Source organism: Heterodontus francisci, unplaced genomic scaffold (genome assembly GCF_036365525.1).
Source record: "Heterodontus francisci isolate sHetFra1 unplaced genomic scaffold, sHetFra1.hap1 HAP1_SCAFFOLD_456, whole genome shotgun sequence".
Taxonomy (NCBI): Eukaryota; Metazoa; Chordata; class Chondrichthyes; order Heterodontiformes; family Heterodontidae; genus Heterodontus; species Heterodontus francisci.
In genome coordinates, this window is record NW_027142287.1 from 1,350,148 (window position 1) to 1,358,362 (window position 8,215).

Genomic DNA, 8,215 nt, shown 5'->3' on the forward strand with positions numbered 1-8,215 from the left:
TCACCCCCCTCTATCTCCCTCAACCCCCTCTATCTCCCTCACCCCCCTCTACCTACCTCTCCCCTCTATCTCCCTCTCCCACTCTATCTCCCTCTCCCACTCGATCTCACACATCCCCTCAATCTCACTCCTCCCCTCTATCTCACTCTCTCCATCTACCTCACTCTCTCCCTCTATCTGTCTCTCCCCTCTCTATCTCCCTCTGCCCCTCTATCTGACACACACCCTCTATCTCACACACCCCTTCTATATCACACACCCCCTCTATCTCACACCCCCCTCTATCTCACTCTCCCCTCTATCTCACTCTCTCCCTCTATCTCCCTCTGCCCCTCTATCTCCCTCTGCCCCTCTATCTCTCTCTCCCCCTCTATCTCACACAGCCCCTCTATCTCACTCTCCCCATCTATCTCACACTCTCCCTCTATCTGTCTCTCCCCCCTCTATCTCCCTCTGCCCCTCTATCTCCCTCTGCCCCTCTATCTCCCTCTCCCCCACTATCTCACACACCCCCACAATCTCACACACCCCCACAATCTCAGACACCCCCACAATCTCACACTCCCCCACAATCTCACACACCCCCACTATCTCACACACCCCCTCTATCTCACACCCCCCCACTATCTCACTCTCCCCCCTTTTTTTCCCTCTCCCCCTCTATCTCACACTCCCCCTCTATCTCACACACCCCCACTATCTCACACACCCCCTCTATCTCACACGCCCCCACTATCTCACTCTCCCCCCTTTTTTCCCTCTCCCCTTCTATCTCACACTCCCGCTCTATCTCACACACCCCCACTATCTCACACACCCCCACAATCTCACACACCCCCACAATCTCACACACCCCCACTATCTCACTCTCCCCCTAAATCTCACACACCCCTCTATCTCCCTCTCCCCCTCTAGCTCCCTCTCCCCCTCTATCTCCCTCTCCCCCTCTATCTCATTCCCCCCTCTATCTCACTCCCCCTCTATCTCACTCCCCCCTCTATCTCCCTCTCCCCCTCTATCTCCCTCTCCCCCTCTATCTCCCTCTCCCCCTCTATCTCACTCTCCCCCTCTATCTCACACACCCCCACTCTCTCACACACCCCCACTCTCTCACACACCCCCTCTATCTCACAAACCCCCTCTATCTCACACACCCCCTCTATTTCACACACCCCCACTATCTCACACACCCCCTCTATCTCACTCTCCCCCATTTTGTTCCCTCTCCCCCTCTATCTCACTCTCCCCCTCTATCTCACTCTCCCCTCTATCTCACTCTTCCCCTCTATCTCACTCTCACCCTCTATCTGTCTCTCCCCCTCACCCCCTCTCTCTCCCTCTCCCCCCTCTCTCTCCCTCACCCCTCTCTCACCCTCTCCCCCCTCTCACTTCCTCCCCCTCTCACTCCCTCTCCTCCCTCTCTCTCCCTCTCCCCCCACTCTCCCCATTCCCCCTCTCACTCCCTCTCCCCCCTCTATCTCCCTCTCCCCCCTCTATCTCCCTCTCACCCCCCTCTATCTCCCTCTCCCCCTCTATCTCCCTCTCACCCTCTATCTCCCCCTCCCCCTCTATCTCCCCCTCCCCTCTATCTCCCACTCCCCCTCTATCTCCCACTCCCCCTCTATCTCACTCTCCCCCTCTATCTCACTCTCCCCCTCTATCTGTCTCTGCCCCTCTATCTGTCTCTCGCCCTCTATCTCCCTCTCTCCCTCTATCTGCCTCTCCCCCTCTATCTCACACACCCCCTCAATCTCAATCTTCCCCTCTATCTCAATCTTCCCCTCTATCTCACTCTTCCCCTCTATCTCACTCTCCCTCTCTCTCTCACTCTCCCCCTCTATCTCACTCTCCCCCTCTATCTCACTCTCCCCCTCTATCTGCCTCTCCCCCTCTATCCGACCCTGCTCCTCTATCTCACTCTCCCCCTCTATCTCACTCTCTCACTGCTTCTCTCTACCTCGTCCTGTCGCTCTCTCTCTCTGTTTCTCTCACTCTTTGTGTCTCTCTGTCTGTTGCTCTCTCTCTGTCTCTCCTCTCTCTCTCTGTGCATGACTCTGTTTGTGTCTCTCTCACACCATTTCTCTCTCTCTGCCTCTGTCTCTCTGCCTCTCCCTGTCTCTATCTCTCTCTCTGTGTCTCAGTTTCCCCAATCTCTCACCATAGGACAGTCCCGTCATCCCGGGAACAAGTCTGGTGAACCTTCATTGCACTCCCTCTCTGGCAATAATATCCTTCCTAAGTTAAGGGGACCAAAACTGCAGACACTACTCCAGGTGCGGTCTAACCAAGGTTCTGTGTGATTGAAGCAAGACTTCACTACTCCTGTACTCAAATCCTCTTGTGATAAAGACTAACATCCCATTAGCCTTCTGAATTGCATTCTGCACCTGCATGTTAGTTTTCAGTGACTTATTGACGGGGCACCCAGGTCGCTTTGTACATCTGCGCTTTCTAATCTCTTACCATTTAATAAATACTCAATTCCACCATCCCGGGTGTGATCAGATACTCTTTTCCCTTCGTAAACCATTTCCTGTCCCTCCAACAGCTTGTGCCACTGCCCTATTTATCGGTGTGTTTTCCCCTTCAGATGATGTTGAATTTGTTAGTGGCTTTTCTCCTACTGAAGTTGTTGTATTTGTTAGGTTTTTTTAGTCCTCGGGAAGCTGTTCTTTTCCTGTTGAAATTGTTGCATTTGTTGGTGTTTTTTTTTCTCCTGTTGAGGTTGTTGTTGCATTTGTTGGTGGTTTTTTCTCCTGTTGAGGTTGTTGCTGCATTTGTTGGTGTTTTTTTCTCCAGTTGAGGTTGTTGTTGCATTTGTTGGTGTTTTTCCTCCTGTTGAGGTTGTTGTGGAATTGATTTGAAAAACACGTTTGCTAACACTTTTCGGGATGAGAAGCTACATTCAACTGAACCCCAGGACCCGTTTCTCTGTCACGTTTAAAGCGTGCATTAGTGAGGAGTCAGTCTCTGAAATAAATATCCCAGTGCTGCTGTAACATAAAATGGCCACCGTGAACAAACCTAAAATGGCTGACTGATGTTCTGAGAGAGGAGGGAACGAGAGACAGACAGACGGACACAAAGAAAGACAATCTGTAACCTCATGGCCAGGCATATCCCCCACTCTACCATTACCATGAAGCCAGGAGACCAACCCCGGTTCAGTGAAGTGTGCAGGAAGGCATGCCAGGAGCAGCACCAGGCATACCTCAAAAGGAGGTGTCAACCTGGTGAAGCTACAACCCAGGACTATCTGCGTGCCAAACTGCGTAAGCAGCATGCGATAGACAGAGCTAAGCGATCCCATAACTAACGGATCCTACTATCTCTGTCTCTCTCTCCCTCCCTCTCTGTTTCTTTCTCTCTCTCTGGCTCTCTCTGTCTCTCACTGTCTCTCCCTCTCTCTCTCTCTGCCTCTGTCCATGCCTCTGTCCCTCTCACACCATCTCGCCCTCCCTCTCTCTGTCTCTCCAACTCTCTGCCTCTCCATCTCTCTCTCTCTCTCTCTCTCTCCTTCTTTTACTTTGTCTCTCCCTATCTCTCTTTCTCACCCTCTGTCCATGACTCTGTTTACATCTCTCTCTCTCTCTCTCTCTTTCCATGACTCCATTAGTGCCTCCCTGACACCATCTCCTCCTCTCTCCTTCGATCTCTGTCTCTCTCTCTCTGTCCCTCCATCCTTCCTTCCCTCCCTGTCCCTCCATCTCTCTCCTTCTCACTCTGTCCCTCACTTTGTCCCTCCATCTGGCTTTCCCTTCCTGACACTCCCTGTCTCTCCTCTCTCTGTCTCTGCCACTCTCTCTGGCTCTCTCTCTGTCCCTCCATCTGTCTTTCCCTCTCTGTCTCTCCGTCTCACTCCTTCTATCTCTGTCACTCCCGCTCTCTCTCTATCTCTCTCTCTGTCCCTCCATCTGTCTTTCCTTCTCTGTCTCTCCCTCTCTCTCCTTCGATCTCTGCCTCTCCATCTGTCTTTCCCTCTCTGTCACTCCCTCACTCTCCTATCTCTGTCTCTCTCTCTCTATCCCTCCATCTGTCCTTCACTCCCTGTAACTCCATCTCTCTCCCTGTCTCTCTCTGTCTGTCCCTCCATCTGTCTTTCCCTCTCTGTCTCTCCCACTCTCTCCTTCTCTCTCTGCCTCTCTCTCTGTCTCTCTCACTGTCCCTCCATCTGCCTTTCCCTCTCTGTCACTCCCTCACTCTCCTATCTCTGTCTCTCTCTCTCTATCCCTCCATCTGTCCTTCCCTCCCTGTAACTCCATCTCTCTCCCTGTCTCTCTCTGTCTGTCCCTCCATCTGTCTTTCCCTCTCTGTCTCTCCACACTCTCCTTCTATTTCTGTCTCTCTTGCTCTCTGTCTTTCCATTTGTCTTTCCCTTCCTGCCACTCCCTCTCTCTCCTTCCATCGCTGCCTCTCTCACTCTCTGTCTCTCCAACTGCCTTTCCCTATCTGTCTCTCCAACTCTCTCCCTCTCTCTCTGTCTCTGCCTCTCTCTCTCCCTCCATTTATCCTTCCCTGTCTGTCCCTCCATCTGTCTTCCCCCTCCGTCACTCCCTCTCGCTCCTTCTATCTCTGTCTCTGCCACTCTCAATGTCCCTCCATCTGTCTTTCCCTCTCTGTCACTCCCTCTCTCTCCTTCTATCTCTGTCTCTCTCTCTCTATCCCACCATGTTTCCTTCCCTCCCTGTCACTCCATCTCTCTCCTTCTCTCTCTGTCTCTCACTTTGTCCGTCCATCTGGCTTTCCCTTCCTAACACTCCCTCTCTCTCTGTCTCTCTCTGTCTCTGCCTCTCTCTCTGTCTCTCACTCTGTCCCTCGATCTGTCTTTCCCTCTCTGTCACTCCTCCTCTCTCCTTCTATCTCTGTCTCTCTCTCTCTATCCCACCATGTTTCCTTCCCTCCCTGTCACTCCATCTCTCTCCTTCTCTCTCTGTCTCTCACTTTGTCCGTCCATCTGGCTTTCCCTTCCTAACACTCCCTCTCTCTCTGTCTCTCTCTGTCTCTGCCTCTCTCTCTGTCTCTCACTCTGTCCCTCGATCTGTCTTTCCCTCTCTGTCTCTCCGTCTCACCCCTTCTATCTCTGTCACTCCCGCTCTCTCTCTGTCTCTCTCCCTGTACTTCCATCTGTCTTTCCTTCTCTTTCTCTCCCTCTCTCTCCTTCTCTCTCTGCCTCTCTCTCTGTCTCTCTCTCTGTCCCTCCATCTGCCTTTCACCCACTGTCACTCCACACTCTCCTTCTATCTCTGTCTCTCTGTCTGTCCCTCCATCTGTCTTTCCCTCTCTGTCTCTCCACACTCTCCTTCTATTTCTGTCTCTCTCGCTCTCTGTCTTTCCATTTGTCTTTCCCTTCCTGCCACTCCCTCTCTCTCCTACCATCGCTGCCTCTCTCACTCTCTGTCTCTCCAACTGCCTTTCCCTATCTGTCTCTCCAACTCTCTCCTTCTCTCTCTGTCTCTGCCTCTCTCTCTCCCTCCATTTATCCTTCCCTGTCTGTCCCTCCATCTGTCTTCCCCCTCCGTCACTCCCTCTCTCTCCTTCTATCTCTGTCTCTGCCACTCTCTCTGTCCCTCCATCTGTCTTTCCCTCTCTGTCACTCCCTCTCTCTCCAACTATCTCTGTCTCTCCCACTCTCTCCGTCTCTCTCTTGTCCCTTCATCTGTCTTTCCCTCTCTGTCACTCCTCCTCTCTCCTTCTATCTCTGTCTCTCTCTCTCTATCCCTCCATGTTTCCTTCCCTCCCTGTCACTCCATCTCTCTCCTTCTCTCTCTGTCTCTCACTTTGTCCGTCCATCTGGCTTTCCCTTCCTAACACTCCCTCTCTCTCTGTCTCTCTCTGTCTCTGCCTCTCTCTCTGTCTCTCACTCTGTCCCTCGATCTGTCTTTCCCTCTCTGTCTCTCCGTCTCACTCCTTCTATCTCTGTCACTCCCGCTCTCTCTCTGTCTCTCTCTCTGTACTTCCATCTGTCTTTCCTTCTCTTTCTCTCCCTCTCTCTCCTTCTCTCTCTGCCTCTCTCTCTGTCTCTCTCTCTGTCCCTCAATCTGTCTTTCACCCCCTGTCACTCCACACTCTCCTTCTATCTCTGTCTCTCTGTCTGTCCCTCCATCTGTCTTTCCCTCTCTGTCTCTCCACACTCTCCTTCTATTTCTGTCTCTCTCGCTCTCTGTCTTTCCATTTGTCTTTCCCTTCCTGCCACTCCCTCTCTCTCCTTCCATCGCTGCCTCTCTCAGTCTCTGTCTCTCCAACTGCCTTTCCCTATCTGTCTCTCCAACTCTCTCCTTCACTCTCTGTCTCTGCCTCTCTCTCTCCCTCCATTTATCCTTCCCTGTCTGTCCCTCCATCTGTCTTCCCCCTCCGTCACTCCCTCTCGCTCCTTCTATCTCTGTCTCTGCCACTCTCTCTGTCCCTCCATCTGTCTTTCCCTCTCTGTCACTCCCTCTCTCCAACTATCTCTGTCTCTGCCACTCTCTCCGTCTCTCTCTTGTCCCTTCACCTGTCTTTCCCTCTCTGTCACTCCTCCTCTCTCCTTCTATCTCTGTCTCTCTCTCTCTATCCCTCCATGTTTCCTTCCCTCCCTGTCACTCCATCTCTCTCCTTCTCTCTCTGTCTCTCACTTTGTCCGTCCATCTGGCTTTCCCTTCCTAACACTCCCTCTCTCTCTGTCTCTCTCTGTCTCTGCCTCTCTCTCTGTCTCTCACTCTGTCCCTCGATCTGTCTTTCCCTCTCTGTCTCTCCGTCTCACTCCTTCTATCTCTGTCACTCCCGCTCTCTCTCTCTGTCTCTCTCTCTGTACTTCCATCTGTCTTTCCTTCTCTTTCTCTCCCTCTCTCTCCTTCTCTCTCTGTCTCTCTCTGTCCCTCCATCTGTCTTTCACCCCCTGTCACTCCACACTCTCCTTCTATCTCTGTCTCTCTGTCTGTCCCTCCATCTGTCTTTCCCTCTCTGTCTCTCCACACTCTCCTTCTATTTCTGTCTCTCTCACTCTCTGTCTTTCCATTTGTCTTTCCCTTCCTGCCACTCCCTCTCTCTCCTTCCATCGCTGCCTCTCTCACTCTCTGTCTCTCCAACTGCCTTTCCCTATCTGTCTCTCCAACTCTCTCCTTCTCTCTCTGTCTCTGCCTCTCTCTCTCCCTCCATTTATCCTTCCCTGTCTGTCCCTCCATCTGTCTTCCCCCTCCGTCACTCCCTCTCGCTCCTTCTATCTCTGTCTCTGCCACTCTCTCTGTCCCTCCATCTGTCTTTCCCTCTCTGTCACTCCTCCTCTCTCCAACTATCTCTGTCTCTGCCACTCTCTCCGTCTCTCTCTTGTCCCTTCATCTGTCTTTCCCTCTCTGTCACTCCTCCTCTCTCCTTCTATCTCTGTCTCTCTCTCTCTATCCCTCCATGTTTCCTTCCCTCCCTGTCACTCCATCTCTCTCCTTCTCTCTCTGTCTCTCACTTTGTCCGTCCATCTGGCTTTCCCTTCCTAACACTCCCTCTCTCTCTGTCTCTCTCTGTCTCTGCCTCTCTCTCTGTCTCTCACTCTGTCCCTCGATCTGTCTTTCCCTCTCTGTCTCTCCCTCTCTCTCCTTCTATCTCTGTATCTCTCTCCGTCCCTCCATCTGTCTTTCCCTCTCTGTCTCTCCCTCTCTCTCCTTCTATCTCTGTCTCTCTCTCTGTCTCTCTCTCTGTCTCTCCATCTGTCTTTCCCTCCCTGTCTCTCCCTCTCTCACATTCTCTCTCTCTCTGCCTCTCTCTCTGCCTCTCTCTCTCCCTCTCTCTCTGTATCTCTCTCCATCCCTCCATCTGACTTTCCATCGCTGTCTTTCACTCTCCCTCCTTCTCTCTCTGTCTCTCTCTCTCTGTCTCTCCATCTGTCTTTCCCTCCCTGTCACTCTCCCCTCCCCTTCTATCCCTGCCTCTCTCTCTCTCTGTCTCTCTCTGTCCCTCCATCTGTCTTGCCCTGTCTGTTTCTCCGTCTCTCTCCTTCCATCTCTGCCTCTCTCTCTCTCTGTCCCTCCACCTGTCTTTCCCTCTCTGTCTCTTCCTCTGTCTCCTTATCTCTCTATCTCTCTTTCTCTCTCTCTCTCTCTTTCCATCGGTCGTCCCTCGCTGTCTCTCCCTCTCTCTCCTTCTATCTCTGTCTCTCTCCTCTATCTCTCCATCTGTCGTTCCCTCTATGTCTCTCCCTCGCTCTCCTTCGATCTCTGTCTCTCTCTCTCTCTCTGTCTTTCCATCT